This window comes from Ambystoma mexicanum, chromosome 7p, assembly GCF_040938575.1.
Source record: "Ambystoma mexicanum isolate Mex_15411 chromosome 7p, UKY_AmexF1_1, whole genome shotgun sequence".
Classification (NCBI taxonomy): domain Eukaryota; kingdom Metazoa; phylum Chordata; class Amphibia; order Caudata; family Ambystomatidae; genus Ambystoma; species Ambystoma mexicanum.
The window spans coordinates 537,587,521-537,608,312 of record NC_090939.1 but is presented as its reverse complement, the minus strand read 5'-3'; positions in this window follow the sequence as shown (position 1 = coordinate 537,608,312).

Genomic DNA, 20,792 nt, shown 5'->3' with positions numbered 1-20,792 from the left:
AACAGGCATCGCAGGGACACAACAAGTCGACAGCACACAGCAAAGTGGTCCACCGCAAAGTAGTTAGGGGGGTGGGGGCAAAGGCAAAGTCTGAAATGTTCAGGGGAGAGAAGACCAAAAGTTATTTTCTGAAAAATAACTTTCAGTCTTTTCTCCCTCGAACATTTCAGCCACGGTATTTCAACCCAAATCCGATTTTCAAGGGGTCTCTGTTCAAAGCTAATGCACTTTTAATGTGAAATCTGACCTTAAAAGTAATTTCTGTTGGTCATGTTATCAGTGATTCACCACTATTTTGATCTCCTTCTCCGTATATTTAAGCATTTACTTGAAACCAGCCCTGCATTCCTTGTATGCATCAATCAAAGTTCTGCTAGGTCAGGATCCAGATACTCTATCCAGTTTGCAGTCCAGTGGGAGATTTCAGCAGAGAGAGAACAACAAGTTGCAGTTTACCATCTGGAAGGCTAGCATAATACATTTACCCACCATGTACCTGTAACTTTCAATGCTGCACAAGGGCTTGTTGTTTACAATATAATCTTTTCTGTATACAATAGTAGAACAGAGGTCAATGAAACAATATCCTGCATACAAAATAGGCCCTAGTTAGCACAGGGAATCAGTGCTCATTTGTGAAAATTAAACAATATTTTCTCTTACAAATGTCAATTTGATATGCTGGAATCAAGTCTCTTATTACTGGATATTTCTGAATTGAAAAAGCATTATTCCTCCTTTTTAGCTTCCAAATGAACAACTATTTCTTTTCATCCCATTTGCACTGCTGCAGTTTTAAATTTGTCCACATGTAATGTATTTATTTAATATCACAGTTGAAATGACATGAGTATCCCTTCGGTATTGTCCACGCATAGGCCATATTTACCATGGGGAAACCGATGTCCCTGGGCCTTTCTATTTAAATTTCAGTTCATTTGTGAAAGTAAATGTGTTTCTCCACTTGCGCACTTCTCCCGTTTAGTAGAATTTAACTAGGTCCATTTCTATCCATGTCACTGGGCCTTAAATCAGAAAAAGAAGTGTTTTGGACTGGCCTGCATTTTCCAATCGATAGCACCAGCCAGCTTCACTCTTAAATCCTGGCCTGGCCTAACCTCATTATTTCTGACATTCAGGGGATATATTTTACCCTACAGATCCCCCCTGGTTCTTTGATTCAGGTAACAAAGAGAAAAGTGCAAGGGGAGAGTGGGGTTTTTGCTTCCTTTTGGCTTTGGTTCATTCCATGGATTTCCTTGTTGGAGCACATCCGCTCTTTTTCCCATCATGAGGGAGTGGTGCTCTGGTCTGCATTCCACTGTCGTTGGATCTTGGGGTTTTGGTCATTGGTCTTCGGTCTGGTTCCTCTGGAAATTGTACAGGTAGACCCTGTCTCCTACTTTGTACTCCTTCTTTGTAGTCTTTAAGTTGTCTTTAAGTCATAGTGGGTTTTCATCCCTTCTGCTGACTTGTCTAAATTGCATGGAGCATACGAAAAAGCATGCTGAAGGTGTTACCCTACATTTTCAATGTACCCATGGGTTGTGGATGCGTTGATCCGGGCCTGCTCATGAGTTCTGTAGAGCAGATTCTAAGGTAGCACCATTTTTCATCTAGTCCTGAGCTTGAATGGAGATATTTTAGTTGCAGAAGATGGTGTCGACCTTGTGGCCATTAGGACAAGTGGTAATCAGATGTCCCAACTTGGTCGAGAGTGTTCCACAAACTTCTTCAAGATGCCCACAATTGTTTGATTGTACCTTTCAACTCCCCCACTCGAGGCTAGGCATAGGCAATTTGGATTTTTCTCTTTGCCCCTAGTATCTTCCACATCTTGGTCATCACCTCGCTGATAAAATGACTTCCTTGGTCCGACTCAATCCATTGGGGAAGGTGTAAACAAGAGAAGATGTGATTGATCATTTCTGCAACAGCTGTCTCTGCCTTACAATTTGGGGCTGGAAGGCATTCTACCCACTTGGTGAACAAGCATTTCACCATCAGCATGTACGTGTTTCTTCTAGAGGAGCGAATCAATGGCCTGATGAAATTGACTTGCAAATCCAACCAAGGCATTGTTATTCCCCTTTTCAGTAGGGGATATCTGTGTGTGAGAGAACTCAGCTGAAACTGAGCACACACAAGACGCCCCATTAAGTAGAGGTTGAGGTCCTGGCCCATATATGGCCAATATGTGACCTTGTGCAAGATTGCTAATGTTGTATGAAACCCCCTACAACCAGCAGTGGCAACGTCATAGGCGTGACTTAACATAAGGCTTCAGAATAAGGAAGGTACCACCCACTGGTCACATCCACAAATGGATCTCTGTAAAAACAAATCGTCTTGAAATCGGAACATTTTGGAAAAACTTCATCAACACCCAGAGATCATCCTTCCCGATATAATCAGATTCTGTCAGAGGAAAATTCATGGGGCATGCAATATGTTGATAACATTTCCCAAAAACTGGGTCCTCTTTTTGTGCAGTAATCAAATCTGCATCTGTGGTTTCTTTACTCCACTGGGGAGTTGAGTGTTTATATTTGTCATGGGTTTGGGACCTGGTGATGGCAGTGACCTGTATTTCCCCCAACATGGATTTGGTTTCTAGGATATCCCCGTGAATGGCATGGGCTTTGGCCAACTGGTCAGCCAAGTAATTTCCAGTTTTGTCTGGTCCCTCTATTTTGGAGTGATCGCTGATCTTTATTCAATAAATGGTCATCTCATTAGAGGTTACCAGATCCCGTGGATGAGCGGTTTGTTATTCACTTGCAGCATGCCTTGATTTCTCCAAGTAATCAGGTGTTTCACAAACCTATTCCTGACATAATCTGAATCAATGATTATGACTAGTTCTTTGAGTTGGTGTTGCACGGCAGTGAGGATGGCTTGATGTGCCACCATCAACTCTGCCATCTGACTACTTTGGGGACCTCTTTTGTACTCAGCTGAGGGTTCTGGGACATCATTCACCCAGGCATTCCCAATGTCAGCCACTTGTTCTTTTTTCCCGTGATTGTTAACATGGTAGGAGAACCTATCCACATAAACTATGGGTATCCCCTGACACGTGTCTTTCTCATAGACGTTGTGCGGGGAAGTAAGCTAAGCCTCCACATTGTCATTGGTCCTTAGACTTTCGTCCTTTAGACAGTTTTTTTGGGAGCAGTCATGCAAGTCAGCCAATCCTTGCGCTAGTGAACTCATTTTGTTTTGGCCATACCTGACTTAAAACAGGAAAGCCTTGCATGGACAGAATCCAGGAAGTAATTCTGAAATTACTCATGGTCCCTGTTCTAATTCAGTCACTTTGGAGATATTGCAAGGGTTGGTGATAAGTCACCATGATGATATGCCCCCCTGATGAACGGGTGCATTTTTCAACACCCCCAGCATTGCCAGGAGTGCCCGTTTGCAATAATTTAATTTTTCCTCCACAGAGGACAAAGTCTTGCTCGCGTATGATATTTCTTTGTTGAGCTTGTTGTGGTTTTGGTAAATACCACCATTAAGCAAGTATCGGAAAATCCCAACTCCAAGAAGAATTCCTTGTTCTTTATGGGCTAAGCCAAACAAGGGACTTGGGAAAGGATTGCTCCAGACACCACCCCACTTGACCCCGGCCTTTATTAAATGGACCACGGGGCACATGACCTCTGTGTAGTGTTCAATTAAATAACTACTATAACTAGTGAGTCCAAGAAGGCTTCTTAGTTCTTGCAGGGTATTAGGGTCTTTCAATTTCAATAATGCTTCCATCTTTTTCGCCTGGGGATTGAGACCCTCAGGGGTGATTCCATGCCCTTAGGAGTTCACGCGGGTCTCACACCACTGGGCCTTCTGAAAGGACAGTTTTGCTCCAGCTTTCTGCAACTGGGTCAGAACATAGATTATTTCAGCTATGTGTTTCTTCCCAGTTCAGCTATTGATTAAGACATCATCTACATAGGTCAGGTTTCCCCTTTCGCCCAACTCGGGTATGGCCTTATTTAGGAAGATGTTACATTAATTGCAGGACTTTTTGTATCCAAAGGGGGTTTGGGTCCAAGTGTATTACTGCCCTTTGAAGGTAAAGGCAAGTTTGTACTAGTCTTCCCTACTCACAGGGACTGTTCAGTAACGATTGGTCAGGTCGATGGCGATATACACCTTTGACCCCTGGATCTCGACCATTGCCAGATTGATGTAAGAAGGGGCCATATTGATATGTGGACCTGTTCATTTAACTCCTTACGGTCGGCACAAAGTCTCCATTGGCCATTGGGTTTGAGTATCCCCAGTACTGGGTTGTTAAAGATACTGTGAATTGGATGAATTATCCCAAAGGATTCTAAATTTGTAACAACCTCAGTGAGTGACTCGATAGATGTGAGAGGCAACCGGTATTGCTTCGCATACACTGGAGCCATCTCGGGGTCCATAGGTATGGTGGTTGAATGTATCTCCGTGCATCCACAATCATAAAATTCAAAAAGACCTTGTAGAGGAGCAGCTGAATGCCTCTGCAGGAAGTCCCGCCACCATCCTGCATATATGTTGGAAGACGTAAATTGCGACATGCACAACACCAGTGATGGTGCCAATTCCACTTAGAGATTTTGAGAAAAGTTATCCATTGAGAAGACCCTATATGATGTACCCTATATGATGTCCCCTTGTAGAGATGATAATCTCTTGGAGGAGATCCCCAAAGGAATATGAGGATGAGAGAAAGAAAGGCTGGTGATGTCACAAGTAATGAGCATGACGCACTGCAAAGAATGGTTGAAGAAGAAGATGCATAGACCTTATAGAACCTGATGACAAAACAAAGAATCGAGTAAACTTTCACATGCAGAATGAAAATTGCACGTGTGAAGAGCACTGCAGAAAATGCAAGCCATTTTATAACTGTACAGATGCATCAACGCAAGTAGACTAAGTGATCTTAAATGCAAGCTTTAAGTAGTGAGTAGACTGCAGGCAGTGCCACCATCATATATAATCTGGACATCAGTGTCACACATAAAGTAAGCTCAGACCCGTGAAGAAAGAAGGATCAGCTGACTGTGTCACAGCAAGAAAACAGCTGAAGACCGAGGAAAGGCCTGGAATAGCTGTCTCGCCTGGTGTCAAAGGATGGAGTGGCCAAGAACCGGTTATCTATCCATGTAGAACAGTGAATGTGGGAAGCTGAATCAGCCCTTGTTAAGGTCCAGGAAAGAACACCCTGAGTGCCACGTTTATTGATTCAAAACAATGAAATGCTGCAAAACAGCCCGAAATACAGTCTCCTGTCACATGAGTCAAGGATGGAAATACAAATTGGGCGTACAGACCTGGACTGCGATAAGAGTGTGCCCATAGTCACTTTTACTCTCAGGAGCAGTGATACTTTACAGAGACAAGTTCAAAGACAGTCTGAATGGCAGAGCAATGAGAGATGTTGGGCTAATTGGGTGGAGAGACACAGTCAAGTCCACCCATTGACACCTGGGGTACCAGTTTATGTGCTACTAGTGAGCTAACATTTTCCAGAAGGGTATACCCATGGCAACCAATTGTAGAGGCCCATATAATGAAGGGCTGTATAGTTTGATAGCCAATGGTTCACCATGTTTCTAATAACTGCTGAAGATGACTTTCACTAGGGTGGGCATAAGTTGTGCACCTGACTGTAGAGACCCAATCACAACCCGGCCCTGTATAGAAAGTATACTTTTATGTTCCCCATAAACCAACCACAACAACCCATAGGTTTTCTTAGTTTGCCACATAGTATGATGTCACGTATGATTAATTTTTGCTATAAAAGTATATTTTTTTATAAAATGCTTCAAGAACGCTTGTGCGGCATCTGTTGATGTCCGTTGAAACTCCCTGTTTTAGACAATTGAAAATAAAACAGTCGGGAGAGACATTTCGCCAAACTTCCTGAGTCAATCTTATTATTTGGTGTAAGATTTATTCTGCATCCCCATCCCATGTATGACATTTGATTGATTTAAAAGCCCCCTCATGGGTTCACGTGGTAGCATTATCGGATAGTTTTACAGAAGACCCATCAACCTGTAGACTCTAGAGTTTCAGACGATCGTACATCCTCTGCCATCTAGCAGGAAGATTGCAGGTTTTCCTGTGGAGAGCGGGCGAATAGAAAACTTGCAAGTAAAATCGAGATGGTGGGCAGGGTCCCTCTTTAGCGAAATCCCTACCTGGTTTCCACAGGCGCTTTAATGAGCATAAAACAAAAGTGGTTGATTGGAGGAGGATGCGGATAACAAAGGCCTTGAGCTGAACAAGCAAATGGTGAGTAGACTAAGGGGAATGGCAAACTGAGGGAATGGGGTTGTGGTAATTTAAAAAGGTATCAAAATTAACAAAAAAGTAACAGAGGTAATGGAAGATTTGTATGAAGAGAGAGATAGAAGGCCCAAAGAGTCCTAACCCAAGGGGGTGTTAGAAGAGATGTTGTCATACTCCAACTGGAGCAATTTAGGCTATGTGCAGAACAGATCCACATAAAGTGACAATCTAAACTCTGTAAATCAGGGTATTAATTAGGGGAAGAGAAGGGGATTGATCACTAAGTTTTCATGTAAAGAGTTGACTTTAGTGTCTGTTTATGTATTTGTGTTAATTTAAGGTGTCGAGGAGCGACACAAACTGTTGTGTGAGAATCAAAAAAAAGTTAAGAAGCTATACTATCTATCTAGGCAAGCTATCAGTGCTGGTCCAGAGTTAGACAGAGAAAATTGGAGAGATACAGGTTTTGAGTGGTGATTGTTGGAGCGCGCTCATATTTGTTGTTTTATAAAGGTATTTTGTGAACACTGATAAGTAGTGACAGTCAATTGAGATTTGTCACAATGGGAGACATCACTCTTCTGATGCATTTATGTAAGACATTGCCAAAACACATACCCAAGCTCAAACAGTATACTGCGGAATGGGTGAAAGGCACGGCATATTAAATGTTCATGCCATGGCCACAAGGGGGATCACTGTCAAAAGCAGTATTGCAACAAATGACCACATACCTGCACACTGCATACACAGGAAAGAAATTAGAGAAAAGATTAGCTGTTTAGAGCTTCCACGATGTTCCAGGAAGAGGGGGAATATCTACCACCTGAAGAGTGGATGCTTAATCAGTGTAAGGAGGAAGGTGTTGAGCTCTCAGCTCCCCTTACCTCGACGGAAGTAAACAGCGATAGTACGGAAGATGAAGGATTGTACCCGTTAAAAGAACTGAAAGTGGCAACTGGGTATAGTAGTCTGATATACACCTTCTTATAGCAGTGATGATAGTCCAGAGGAGAGTAAAAGAAAAGAGGATATTTTTAAGATCTTACAGGGCAAAGAGGGGAAAAGAGAGCGATCAAATATATCAACAGATATAGTACAAGAGATAAAGAGATGGAAAGAAGAGAGGGATAGAGCTGACGAGGTAACCCTTGTACAGAATGAATGGATGGGAGGACAGATATTGCTCAAGATAGTTGGGAAAAGCATTGAGGAAGTAAGGCAAATGGAAGATCAGGTCAAACAGGATAGAAAAGACAGGGAACCAGAAAAATAGATCATCATAGATAAGCATAAAAGGAAGAACAGACACTGGTGAGAACAGATGTATCAGGAGGAGCAACAAAAGAAAGAATTAAGGGCAGAGGAACAAAGGAAGCATGACAACAGGCAGAGAGCATTAGAAGAACAGGATAGGCAAGGAATAAAAAGAGAAGAGGAGGAATTGCAGAAATTAAAGTACAAAAGAATACAGAAACGAAAAAAAGAGGAGTAAGGGGCAAGGAGAGAGGAGATAAGACAGGAAGATTGAAGAGTTAGATGGGAGGCTAAAAAGCAAAGAGAACTAGATGAAGAACTAGAACGTAAGATAAGACAGCAGGAGCGTGATATTCACCTCAGTCAAAAGGAGCTAATGGAACCAAGTCCGGCAATACAATGGGGCAGTATAGAGGAGTTCCTCCTATTACAGGGAGCAATGCCAGGGCCATCTAGAGTAGTCTTAGAATAGAACTTTGTTATAGGAAGCATTGGAGACAGGATCAATAAATCCTATCAAGAAATAAGGGAAGGTAGTAAATCAGGAAGTTGAGGGAATGGAGATCACACGCTGGTCTTCCAATCATGAAGCAAAGAGGAAAATCCATTCAGCCTCGAGCATAGAGCCTTATCCTTAAACAGACTGACCTTAGATAAGGGACAAGGGGACGAGAGTCAGACTAGTTAGAGACTATATATGTCAGACAAAGAAAGGGAAACCTTCTGTGGGGAAGAGGGAGGAGGTGTATGTGCCCCGAGGGAAGCCTGCAAGCAGACAAGGAAGTATGATGGTCTGATCTAGAACAACCAAATGATCGAATGCCAGATCTCATATCATATACATAACATCCCAAAGGATGATAGTATAGTGAGAATGTAGAATCACTGCCGTAGGTGAGCAGGTTAAGATTGTTGCTAGGAAGGAGGTGGTCAGGAACCTTTGTCCCTACTATGGATAGTCAGATGATGGGAGCTGATTGCGGGTTAGGTTTTATGCAGTTTCCCTTACAGTATATTGCTTGGCCACAGCGGGATACAGACAATTTAATTTGCAAACTCCTGAGTTTGACATCGGGTGTGGGAAAATGGGTCTATGAATTGGAAAAAATGACAGGAGGAAACACGCTAGCCATAGAGGACACTAAGGGTCTCTTAGCAGCCATTCTTGGGGAAAGGGCTGATGACATATGGAAAAGAGCAGGCTATTTCAGTGTGACAGCATAGAACACAGTGCATGATGGAGCACCGTTTAATAATTGCAAAGCAGATGTCTGGAGGGTTGTCAGGGTACAGTATCTTGACACGTCAGACATGGATGCAATCATGACACGTAAGATGAAAGAAGATGAAGATCCTCTTGCTTACATTCAGGACATTCAAGAGCGCTGGACTCTTTAAAAGCGGGGACCTTGGGGAAAAAACAATGGCATTATTTTACCACATTCTATGTCAAGGGTTGCCTGAGTAAGTACAGGGGCAAATGAAAAATCAAGTGGGAATGGAAGCAAAGCCATGGGCAGAAATACAGTTGGCAATAGTGCATCACTATCGGATGTTGCAGGAGAAAAACAAGAAGAGAGAAGAGGCTAGGAAACTTGAGGAAGCTAAATGAGTTCAGAAGAAATTGTCAAAGTATACCGCAGAAGGGGTAGTATTGACAAGCGGAGAAGGGCTGGGAGTACAGCAAGCAGTTGGAACATCACAGGAAAATAATTAATGCCGTTTGGACAAAGGAGGGAATGGGTTTGTATCACAAGTTAGAGGCATGGGATACAGAGGAAGGGGTGCATTTCAAAACAATTAAGGTGGGTTTCAGAATGCACAGAATGTGAATCAGAATGTGTAAGGAGGGTTCAACCAAGGGGGACTAATTAGAAGGGCTCCCCCTGTATATTGGACTTGTGGGATGACAGGGCACATTGTGCACGATTGTGGGAGCCAAGGGTATGTACAGAATGGCCAATTCTCAAGAGGGAGGACAGCTTATCCTCCAGCATATAGCTCACAAGCTAGGGAAGGGTTAGTGCAAGATCAGACAGTGTATCACACACAGATGCCGCAAATGCAACAGGCACATAACCCACAGCAATTACAGCAAGCACAAACAAATCCACTGCAAGGGCAGTCATTGCACGCCCCTATGCATATACAGCAGAATGCAAACACATGACAATTATTGACATCTAGAATAGGGGGTGTCACTGTGGTGAGAGGAAATCCTTTCATGAGTACAGGCGTTTGCATGTATCCACAATAGGACATCTCACATTATTGTGTATTTCTGCATATATTTGAAAAGTTGTGTATCAACTAAATCAAATTAAAAAAAATTAAAAAAAAAAAACATCTCACATGGTGACTTGCTGTTTTCACTACTATCAGTGACACCAGACCCCCAAGAGGAACCAAGGGTTGATGTGACTAAAGGAGACAAATATTTTGATTTTTAGTAGACACTGGGGCTACTCGTCCATGTATACAAAAGGGGAAATATCCAATTCCAGGAATTGCCATGAATGCTAAAGGGTTCTCTAGAGCTACAAGCTGAGTTCCTTTTACTGATGAATTACCAGTCTCTATAGGAGAGTGTAACATGTCTAGTCCATTGTTGTATTCACGACAGGCGCCAGTTTATATTTTGGAAAGAGATTTAATTACAAAACTGAACATGACAATTTCTTTTACTGATGAAGGGCGATTGTGTTCCACTCCTGGAATACATTATATGAATGTGGGCAAATTCATATTGCATTTACAGGGCAAATGACTCTGCGAGGCATTCCAGTAGAGCCAGAGGTTTTTCTTTATGGGATAATCATTTTACTGGCATAGCTACCTGTCTTACAGGGGAAAACTATAAGAATACTTGATGAATTTTTGTTTAGACCACAGATACCCATGGACGAAGAGGGGGGACAGACCATCCCTATAGATTTAGATGCAGTCATAGTACGAGGGGAAATGGTGATGCTCAAAGGAAAGGATGACAAAGGTAGACCATGGAGAACAGTGATAGCAGTTGAAGAAGGATTTTGGTTGACTGACGTCACAATGACACATTTAGCGATGACCCAACAGATGATGAAGTAGTGTTCTTTATGAGTATAACATATTGGGTTAGAATAGGGAAATGGGATATCCCAGAGCAAATGGCGATAATGCGGCAGCGCTCAGCATTTTTTGACAAAGACTTGGAGAAAGTACCCAGCCCCTTATGGACTACAGACCCTTATGACATAGGCCTATTAAAGGGAATAGGGGAGGTTAAAATAAAGCTGAAACCAGGAGCAATTTTACCTTGAGCAAAACAGTACCCAATGTCTCGAGAGGAGGATGAGGATATTTTTGAGACTCAGCACTGATGGAACAAGCTATCCTGGTGCCATCAGAAACATTTTCCAATACCGCAGTAAACCCTGTGAAAAAAATCAAAGGGTGGGTCATGGAGATTTGTACAAGATATGAGACCGATTAACCAGATTGTAGAGGTGGAGTTTCCTTTAGTCCATAACCCTGCGACGATAGTATGCAGTATACCAGAAGAAGCTCAATATTTCCCTGTGATTGATTTGAAAAATGTGTTTTTCTCAATCCTATTGCACAAAGACTCACAAGGCAGCCCCAAGAGTACTGTGAGTCCCCATCGATTTTTAATAGGGTCCTACAGATGGGCCTACGCAATATTGATTTGAAGAGCACTGTGATTCAGTACGTAGATGACATTTTAATTTGTAGCACCACAGAAGATGAGTGCAGGCAGGACTCAATTCAGTTGATGACTATCCTAGCAGACAAGAAATACAAGGTAGAGAAGGAGAAGTTACAGTACTGTCAAGAAGAGGTGTTTTACATAGGCGAGTTGATTTCACACAAGGGAAAGAGAGTGACACATGAAAGAGCTGAGGTGATTATGAAGACTGCAAAAGGGTACACAGTGAAGCAGGTGCAGCAGTTTTTAGGGCTATGTAATTATTGTGCAAATGGCAGAATTGGTGGCGCTCATTGTCGCGCTCGAGAATCATGCAGGGCAGGAAGTGACGGTGTACCCGGACTCTGCCTATGTGATGTCAACCGTACACGCAGGGCTAGTACGTTGGAAAAGGAGGGGCTACCTCAGAGCGGACGGCACTCCAGTGCAGCATGCATCCTTATTGGGCAGGCTTATTAAGGCACTACAACACCCAGTAGCCATAGCAATAGTTAAATGCAAAGTGTATACTAAAAAAACAGACTTATTTATTGCAAGAATGAAGCCGCAGAAGCAGAAGCCAAAAGGGTTGCGTATTCACCAGATATTTCAAGTTTTGATACTCCAGATGTCAAAGAGAAAGTAGTCACGATTATGGAAGTAAAAGAAGGATTTAATCATTTACTGAGAATGCAATTAATGGAGATTCGAGGCAGTGCACTACAGGATGAGCAGGAATTAGGAAGCAAAGGGGGTTTTCTTTATCCCCTCCTGAAGCATTATGGAGACAGGACAGCACTGGAAAGCCGGTGATGCAAGTAGCATGTTAAGGGTAGCGCTTGCACTGCTGCACATAACTAGGGAAAGTCTTCCTGCAACAACTGTCGAAGAATGGTTTGTTCCAAATGTGTTAGAACATGTTGCATTTTATGTAGTAAACTACATCGTATGCCAAAAGTGTACTGCTGGGCATACACTGCTAATGATTAGAGGAGTAATTCCTCGACCGTATGGTACTTTTCAGCATTTTCTTATTAACTATTTTGATATGCTGCAAGTATGTAGTGGATTCAGGTATCTGATAGTGGTGGTGTGTCCCATCTCTAGGTGGATTGAAGCAGGTGCATGCACACACCCTGACGTTATTTGCGCAGCAAAGTTTTTAGTACGTGAAGTCTTTCCAAGATCGGGAGTGTGTGAAGTGCTGAGATCTGATAATGTGCCACATTTTGTCAATGAATTGTTTGAACAAATAGGATTACTGTTGAGTATTATGCACACGTTTTCTTCTGCTTATCACCTTCAAGAGAGCAGGATATGTCAGAGATTCAACAGCCTCATTAAAGAAAGGATTGCAAAGCTCAAGCTGACACTGAAAAAGTGATTATTATATTGCCTGCCCTTAGCTTTATATGCCCTAAGCAATCAGCCTGGTTCAGACAATCACCTCACACCCCACATACTAGTGACAGGAAGGCAAATGAGAATTCTGTTGACCCCTCCATCGAGGAGTAGAAGTGAAATGTTAGGAAATTAATTACGTGATTATTTAACATGTATGACCGCTAGTATCTCTCTCATTTCAGAACAACTCAAGCACCAGGGGGGTCGGTCTCAGAACACGCATGAAAACGATTCAGCAACCAGATCTTCTGAACTTTTATCAACACTGAGACTCATTGCTGGTGATACCATGTTGATTAAAAACTTCACTAGGAAGTGGCACGAGCCAAGGTTTGATGACCCGCTTGTCGTAGAAAAAATTACTCCCTCAGCAGTAAAAGTTCAAGGCATACGAGCTTGGATTCACCTGAACGACGTCGAGCTCTACACCGGCGAGGCTGCGGCACCCCCAGCCATTGATTCAGAAGCAAGATAAGAAGAAGAATTTCAGCATGTACTGGCTCGATCGATGAGAAACAAGAAAAACGATAAGGCTAAAAATTGACTAATAAATGCAGATTTGCTTTTGGACTGTGGCTCCCTTGGGACGCTCCTTATAGATATTATATCAGAGGTGCAACTTTTTTGCTTGAGCCACAGAAATCTTGATAATGAACTTTAGAGAAATGCTGACATATCTTGATTATGCCTAAATAACAACACTTGGTTAAGAATTGGAAATGTGAACAGTATCCTGTGATCGATTTGAAAAATGTGTTTTTCTCAATCCCATTGCACAAAGACTGACAAGACTTGAATTCATTTTTTTGCCAAACTCGTCTGAAACACACTAGGCAGCCCCAGGAATACTGTGAGTCACCATCGATTTTTAATAGGGTCCTACAGAGGGACCTACGCAATATTGAAGAGCGCTGTGATTCATTATGTAGATGACATTTTAATTTGTAGCACCACAGAAGATGAGTGCAGGCAGTACTCAATTCAGTTGATGACTATTCTAGCAGACAAGAAATACAAGGTAGACAAAGAGAAGTTACAGTACTGTCAAGAAGAGGTGTTGTACATAGGCGAGTTGATTTCACACAAGGGAAAGAGAGTGACACATGAAAGAGCTGAGGCGATTATTAAGACTGCAAAAGGGTACACAGTGAAGCAGGTGCAACAGTTTTTAGGGCTATGCAATTATGTAAGAGCCAGGGTGTTTGAGCACAGTTCATACACAAGACCCCATTTGCAGGCTTTAAATAAAGCACATGCAAAGAAGGAGAAAAAAGAATGCACAGAGGAAATGGAGGGAGGATTTGAAAAGATGAAGAAAGCAATTTGTACAACTCCTTTTTTAAGAATTCCCAATCATGCTTAGGACTTTTTCTTATTTTCACACACAATTGGGACAGTCATGACTGCAGTGCTTACACAGAGGACCACATTGGGGTACAAGCCTCCAGCGTATTTTAGTGGGATTCTAGACCCAGTTATGAAGGGACACTTTCATTGCGAACAGTCATTGGGAGCCACCGTGTTCGCAATTGAGAAAACTATAAGTATTGTAATAGGCTGCTCTATCATGCTTTTTGTTGAACCTGCTTTGTTTGCCATTTTAGTGAAACCCAAGTGTACATTGACATCTCATAGAGCTTCTGCTTACGAAGTGATAATTTTAAACCCAGTGATTAAAATGGTCACATGTAAAATAGTGAACCCTGCCACCTTTGTAGCTGAGCCAATGGACAAGCATGTGCATGACTGCACAAATTATGTGGAGTTTTATGATGATATACCATGGATGAAGGAAAATGCATTGTTAGGAGGAGAAATTCTCTTTATTGATGATTCTTCAAAAATATATCAAACAATTGGAGAAAGGCATTCTGGCGCAGCTGTAGTGAGGCACAGAACAAATGGCAAGTTCGAAGTTGTAGCAAGTGCAAGACTACTGTTTCACTTTTCAGTGCAAATGGCAGAATTGGTTGAGCTCTATGTCGTTCTCGAGAATCATGCAGGGCAGGAAGTGACGGTGTACAGTGACTCTGCCTATGTGATGTCAACCGTATACGCAGGGCTAGTACGTTGGAAAAGGAGGGGCTACATCAGAGCAGACGGCACTCCAGTGCAGCATGCATCCTTATTGGGCAGGCGTATTAAGGCACTACAACACCCAGTAGCCATAGCAATAGTTAAATGCAAAGTGTATACTAAAAAAACAGACTTATTTATTGCGAGAATGAAGCCACAGACGGAGAAGCCAAAAAGGTTGCGTATTCACCAGATATTTCAAGTTTTGATACTCCAGATGTCAAAGAGAAAGTAGTCACGATTATGCAAGTAAAAGAAGGATTTAATCATTTACTGAGAATGCAATTTATGGAGATTCAAGGCAGTGCACCACAGGATGAGCAGGAATTAGGAAGCAAAGGGGGTGTTCTTTATCCCCTCCTGAAGCATTATGGCGACAGGACAGCACTGGAAAGCCAGCGATGCCAGTAGCATGTTAAGGGTACCGCTTGCACTGCTGCACTACCCTGCGCACATAACTAGGGAAAGTCTTCCTGCAACAACTGTGGAAGAATGGTTTGTTCCAAATTTGTTAGAACACGTTGCATTTTATGTAGTAAACTACATCGTATGCCAAAAGTGTACTGCTGGGCATACACTGCTAATGATTAGAGGAGTAATTCCTCAACCGTATGGTACTTTTCAGCATTTTCATGTTAACTATGTTGATATGCTGCAAGTATGTAGTGGATTCAGGTATCTGATAGTGGTGGTGTGTCCCATCTCTAGGTGGATTGAAGCAGGTGCATGCACACACCCTGACGTTATTTGCGCAGCAAAGCTTTTAGTACGTGAAGTCTTTCCAAGATCGGGAGTGTGTGAAGTGCTGAGATCTGATAATGGGCCACATTTTGTCAATGAAGTGTTTGAACAAATAGGATTACTGTTGAGTATTATGCACACGTTTTCTTCTGCTTATCACCTGCAAGTGAGCAGGATATGTGAGAGACTCAACAGCCTCCTTAAAGAAAGGATTGCAAAGCTCAAGCTGACACTGAAAAGGTGATTATTATTTTGCCTGCCCTTAGCTTTATATGTCCTAAGCAATCAGCCTGGTTCAGACAATCACCTCACACCCCACGTACCAGTGACAGGAAGGCAAATGAGAATTCTGTTGACTACTCCATCGAGGAGTAGAAGTGAAATACTAGGAAATTAATTACGTGATTATTTAACATGTATGACCGCTAGTATCTCTCTCATTTCAGAACAACTCAAGCACCAGGGGGGTCGGTCTCAGAACACGCATGAAAATGATTCAGCAACCAGATCTTCTGAACTTTTATCAACACCGAGACTCATTTCTGTTGATACCATGTTGATTAAAAACTTCACTAGGAAGTGGCACAAGCCAAGGTTTGATGGCCCGTTTGTCGTAGACATCATTACTCCCTCAGCAGTAAAAGTTCAAGGCATATGAGCTTGGATTCACCTGAACGACGTCAAGCTCTACACCGGCGAGGCTGCAGCACCCCCCAGCCATTTATCCAGAAGCAAGATAAGAAGAAGAATTTCAGCATGTACTGACTCGATCGATGAGAAACAAGAAAAACAATTAGGCTAAAAATTGACTATTAAATGCAGATTTGCTTTTGGACTGTGGCTCCCTTGGGACACTCCTTATAGATTTTATAGCAGAGGTGCAACTTTTTTGCTTGAGCCACAGAAATCTTGAAAATTAACTTTAGAGAAATACTGACATATCTTGATTATGCCTAAATGACAACACTTGGCTAAGAATTGGAAACGTGAACAGTATCCTGATTAATTTCTTACAGAATATTTGTTTGGCCTACTTTATGAACTTCCTGGAAAGTGATGTGCATTGCCTTGTGCTTACTATTTGTGTGTTTAGTCTTTAAGCTTATCCAGCCCTTGTTAGACGAGACATGGACATCCATACTTTGAACAGGATCTTAAGAATGGCCCTGTAATCAGAAGGCTGCTCATAGCAATAGTAGAGGAGCTACTGCAAATACCTAACCTATTACAGTTACCTGAGTAAATCGTTTTTTTTTCTTCCTTAAAAACTGCAGTAAAAATGAGAAATGTTGAAGATACCTTCATTTTAGAGAATGAGCAAGCTCAAGAAGTTCCAGAGTGGCATAAGTGATGGGAATTATTTTGTTGGTTCGCGATATACATATGCACAGTTATGCTTTGTGTCTTTTTATTTCTCATGATTCCACTTTTTTATACCTTTTATCCAAAAAAGGTAGAAGTCCCTTTGATTCTCTCCACTCCAGGAACTCTTGTAGGTTCTCTGATTACCAATGAGTCAAGGTCCCGGGTGTTGTTGTTGGGTTTTACTTATTCTGGTATTTCCCTGTATTGTGTGTGTGGGCTTGTAGTGTGGAATATAGAGTGTTGGCTGTGGAATGTTATTGTGTGAAGCTGCTCTGATTCCACAGAGAGTCAGTTGAGAACTGAAGCCTAATAGAAAGGGGACTGGTGGATGCTTCTATCCTATGAACTTGTCCTGTATTATACCTAATGTACTTACCTGTGTTCCTGTGGACTTACTAAAGATACCTAAACCTAACAAGGCTCCTGAGTGGTTATTTATAACCTCAAACCCACAATTTAACAGTTGTCTCCCCAGAACATACCTGCTTTTGAGTTGTTTCTATGGGCTGCAGACATTGGACCTCATTACAACCTTGCTGGTCCGGAAACAACAGTGCCAGTAAGCTTACCGGCACTGGTGTTTCTGGACCGGCAAAGTACAAGTCTGCGGGCGGGTTGCCTTTCCACCTGCCAGGTCTGCCCTGGCGGGCAGAACAGCACTCACCCATGTACTTTCATGGATGCACCGTTATTAACAGTGATGGTGCTTCCATGGTCCCCATTCCCATTGAGTCCTATGGCAATGGGGACTAACAATTACTGCCTCCTGACTTACCGGACCACTGGGGCTGTAATGCCCCAGTGTTTCCGTAAAGTTAGGCAGAGGTAAATTATCACAAGTCTGGCGGCAGCCTGATGTTTTTACTGGCAGCGCTACCGCTGGGCTCGTAATGAGGCCCATTGTGCTAAGGAGACACTGAAGAAATACAGAGGAAGACAATAACGGGATAACACATATCTAGATAGTACAACACACTTAGGTAATAACATGTGGTATCAGCACATGAAAAAGTGGGAGAGAGAACGGTTAAGGAGAGTTGCTATGTCTGTGCTCTCATACCATATGCTAAGGGAACCTCTAAGATATTCATAGCTACAGAACTACCAGTGACAAAAGCTCATTGCCTGATGCATCTCACTCTCTACCAGACAAGAAGACAGTTCCAGGGCAGAACATCATCCCTGATATTGGTAACTGAAAAGACATCTAAAAGAGAAGATAACTGTGTGAAAGACTTGAAGACAAGAGGGAAACCAGAAACAAGACATCTAGTAATCAGATATAAACAACCTGGAATGGGTAGAGAAGGAATCAGAAGGGAATAAAACAAGATGCTAAATTGTCAAGGCAAGAATAAAGAAGAGATACAGAGATATCGGGAAAGAGGCCAATTGCAAATCAAAGGAACAATGCTGACTCCAGAAGGATGGGCTGAAGGCCTGATTGTGTCTAAAGCACTAGCATTAGCTAGATATTATGAGCCAGTTATAGACACTGCAGAGAATGAATGCAAGAATCACTGGCCGAAGATTGCAAAATAGTTCACATGGGTTGATGATAAAGGAGGATCGCTGCAGGTAGTTCTTCTAGCTCTAGCTAGTGCATCCTTGTGTTTCAGAAATGATGGCATGAGGAAAGTTGTAGAATATCACCAGTGTGGCTGAATTTCTGATGTACAAGGAATGAAGGATGGAACAGTAGTTTTGATGGACCATTATTGGGCTTGTGGGTCGAGAGCCTTCATGAAGCTGCCCAAATACTGGGCTCCATAGTGCATATTCATGTTCCAGCATTAGTGATTCTGAAGAGTGACCTGAACATTGGTGAATTTCCAAAAGCAGATGACCATTTGAGGAGGAGAAGATCTCACTAATTCCTCAACCGAACAAGGAGGGATAATTACTTCTCAGCTAAATCGATAGAGGCCTTTTATGCTATTCTATACGAGCACTGATTGTTCAGCCAGACTTCAGCAATATTCGCAACTATCTTTATGCCAGGGATCCAGACAATGGCAAATGTGGAGTGGTTATAGATCACTCGATGGGAGCTCCTACAGATGATCAATGCCACAATAAAGGGATTCAATGTGATCAAAGTAGAATTGAGGGCCATAAAACAGGTGACCCTCCAGAATAGACATGTCTTTGATATGATCACACAAATGGATGGAGGGGTTTGTGCCAAAATTGGAGAATCATGTTGCACATTCATACCTTCTCACGATGACGAGAATGGGACCGTGACAGAGGCCATAACATTGCTAACGAAACCGCACGTCGAGATGGAAGATGAGACAGAAAATATTGCAGATGACAGCTGGTTTGCGTCTATCTTCTCATGGGTTCCACAATGGATGGCGAATATCTTCAAGTTCTTGGGAGCAGTGTTAGTGATGGTGATGTTTGGATTCTGTGTGATTAGGATAATGATTACACAGTGCAAGAAGACAGCAAAGAAGGCAGTAGGAATGAAGATCATGATTGATGTTGAGTCAGAGTTCAGACCCAAGGAATTGACAGATGAACAGATCAGAAAATACATAGAAGTTAGCATTGGAGCACTTGAGGGAACTAAGTTCCTGCATCCGAGAAACCACAGGAAGTATGTGGGAAGATGGGCCTACTGTAATCCTAATGGACAGTGCAGCTTCATGACATGAAGCGTTGATTAACATGTAAAATCAGCAGCATCCCTGAAGGGAGGGGTGAAGATCTGGGCTCCGAAGAAGCACTTCTTCAAAAGAAGATCCCAAGAAGTGGATACTGGTGAAGGAGTGGTTGATGAATGAACCAGAGGGGGAGTGTAGAGGAGCAGCAGAATACCTCTACAGGAAGTCCCGCCCCCATCCTGCCTATATATTGGAAACCAGAAATTGTGACATGCAAAACACCAGTGATAATATAACAGAGAGTCTTCGAGAAAAGGTATCCATTGAGAAGACCCTATATTATGTACCTTTGTAGAGATGACAATCTCTTGGAGGATATCCCAGAAGGAATATGAGGATGAGAGAAAGAGAGGCTGGTGACGTCACAATAAATTAGCATGACGCACTGAGAAGTATGGTTGAAGAAAAAGATGCATAGACCTTATAGAAACTGATGACAAAATAAAGAATTGAGTAAACTTTAATATGCAGAATGAAGATTGCACATGTGAAGAGCACTGCAGAAAATGCAAGCCATTTTATAACTGTACAGATGCAGCGATGCAAGTAGACAAAGTGATCTTAAAGGCTAGCTATACGTAGTGAGTAGACTGCAGGTGATGCCGCCAGTATATAGAAGCTGGGCATCCGTGTCACACATTTTGCAAGCTCAGACCTGTGAAGAAAGAAGGATTGGAGGGCTGTGTTGCAGCAAGAAAACAGCGGAAGAGTAGATGTCTGGTCCGGTGTCAAAGGCTGGAGTGGCCAAGTACCGGTTATCTATCCTTGAAGAACAGTGAACGTGAGAAGCTGAATCAGCCCTTGTTAAGTTGCAGGAAAGAACACAATGAGTGCTAAGTTCATTCATTCAAGACAATTTAATGCTGCAAAACAGACCAAAATATGGTCTCCTGTCACGTGAGTCAAGGATGGAAATAGGAGTTGGGTGTACAGACCTGGACTGTGATAAGAGTGTGTCCATACTCCCTTTTATTCTTAGGAACAGTGATACTTTACAAGGACAAGTTCAAAGACAGTCTGAATGACAGACGGCCTGAGCGATGAGAGATGTTGGGGTAATAGGGTGGGGAGACACGGTCAAGTCCACCCATTGCACCTGGGGTACCAGCTTACATGCTGTTAGTGAGCCAAATGTTCCAGAAGTGTACAAGCGGGCCAACCAATTGTAGAGGGCCATATAACAAAGAGACTTATAGTTTGATAGCAAATGGTGTACCATGTTTCTAATGACTGTTGAATATGACTTGCACTAGGGGAGGGCATACGTTGTCCACTTGACTGCAGAGACCCAATCA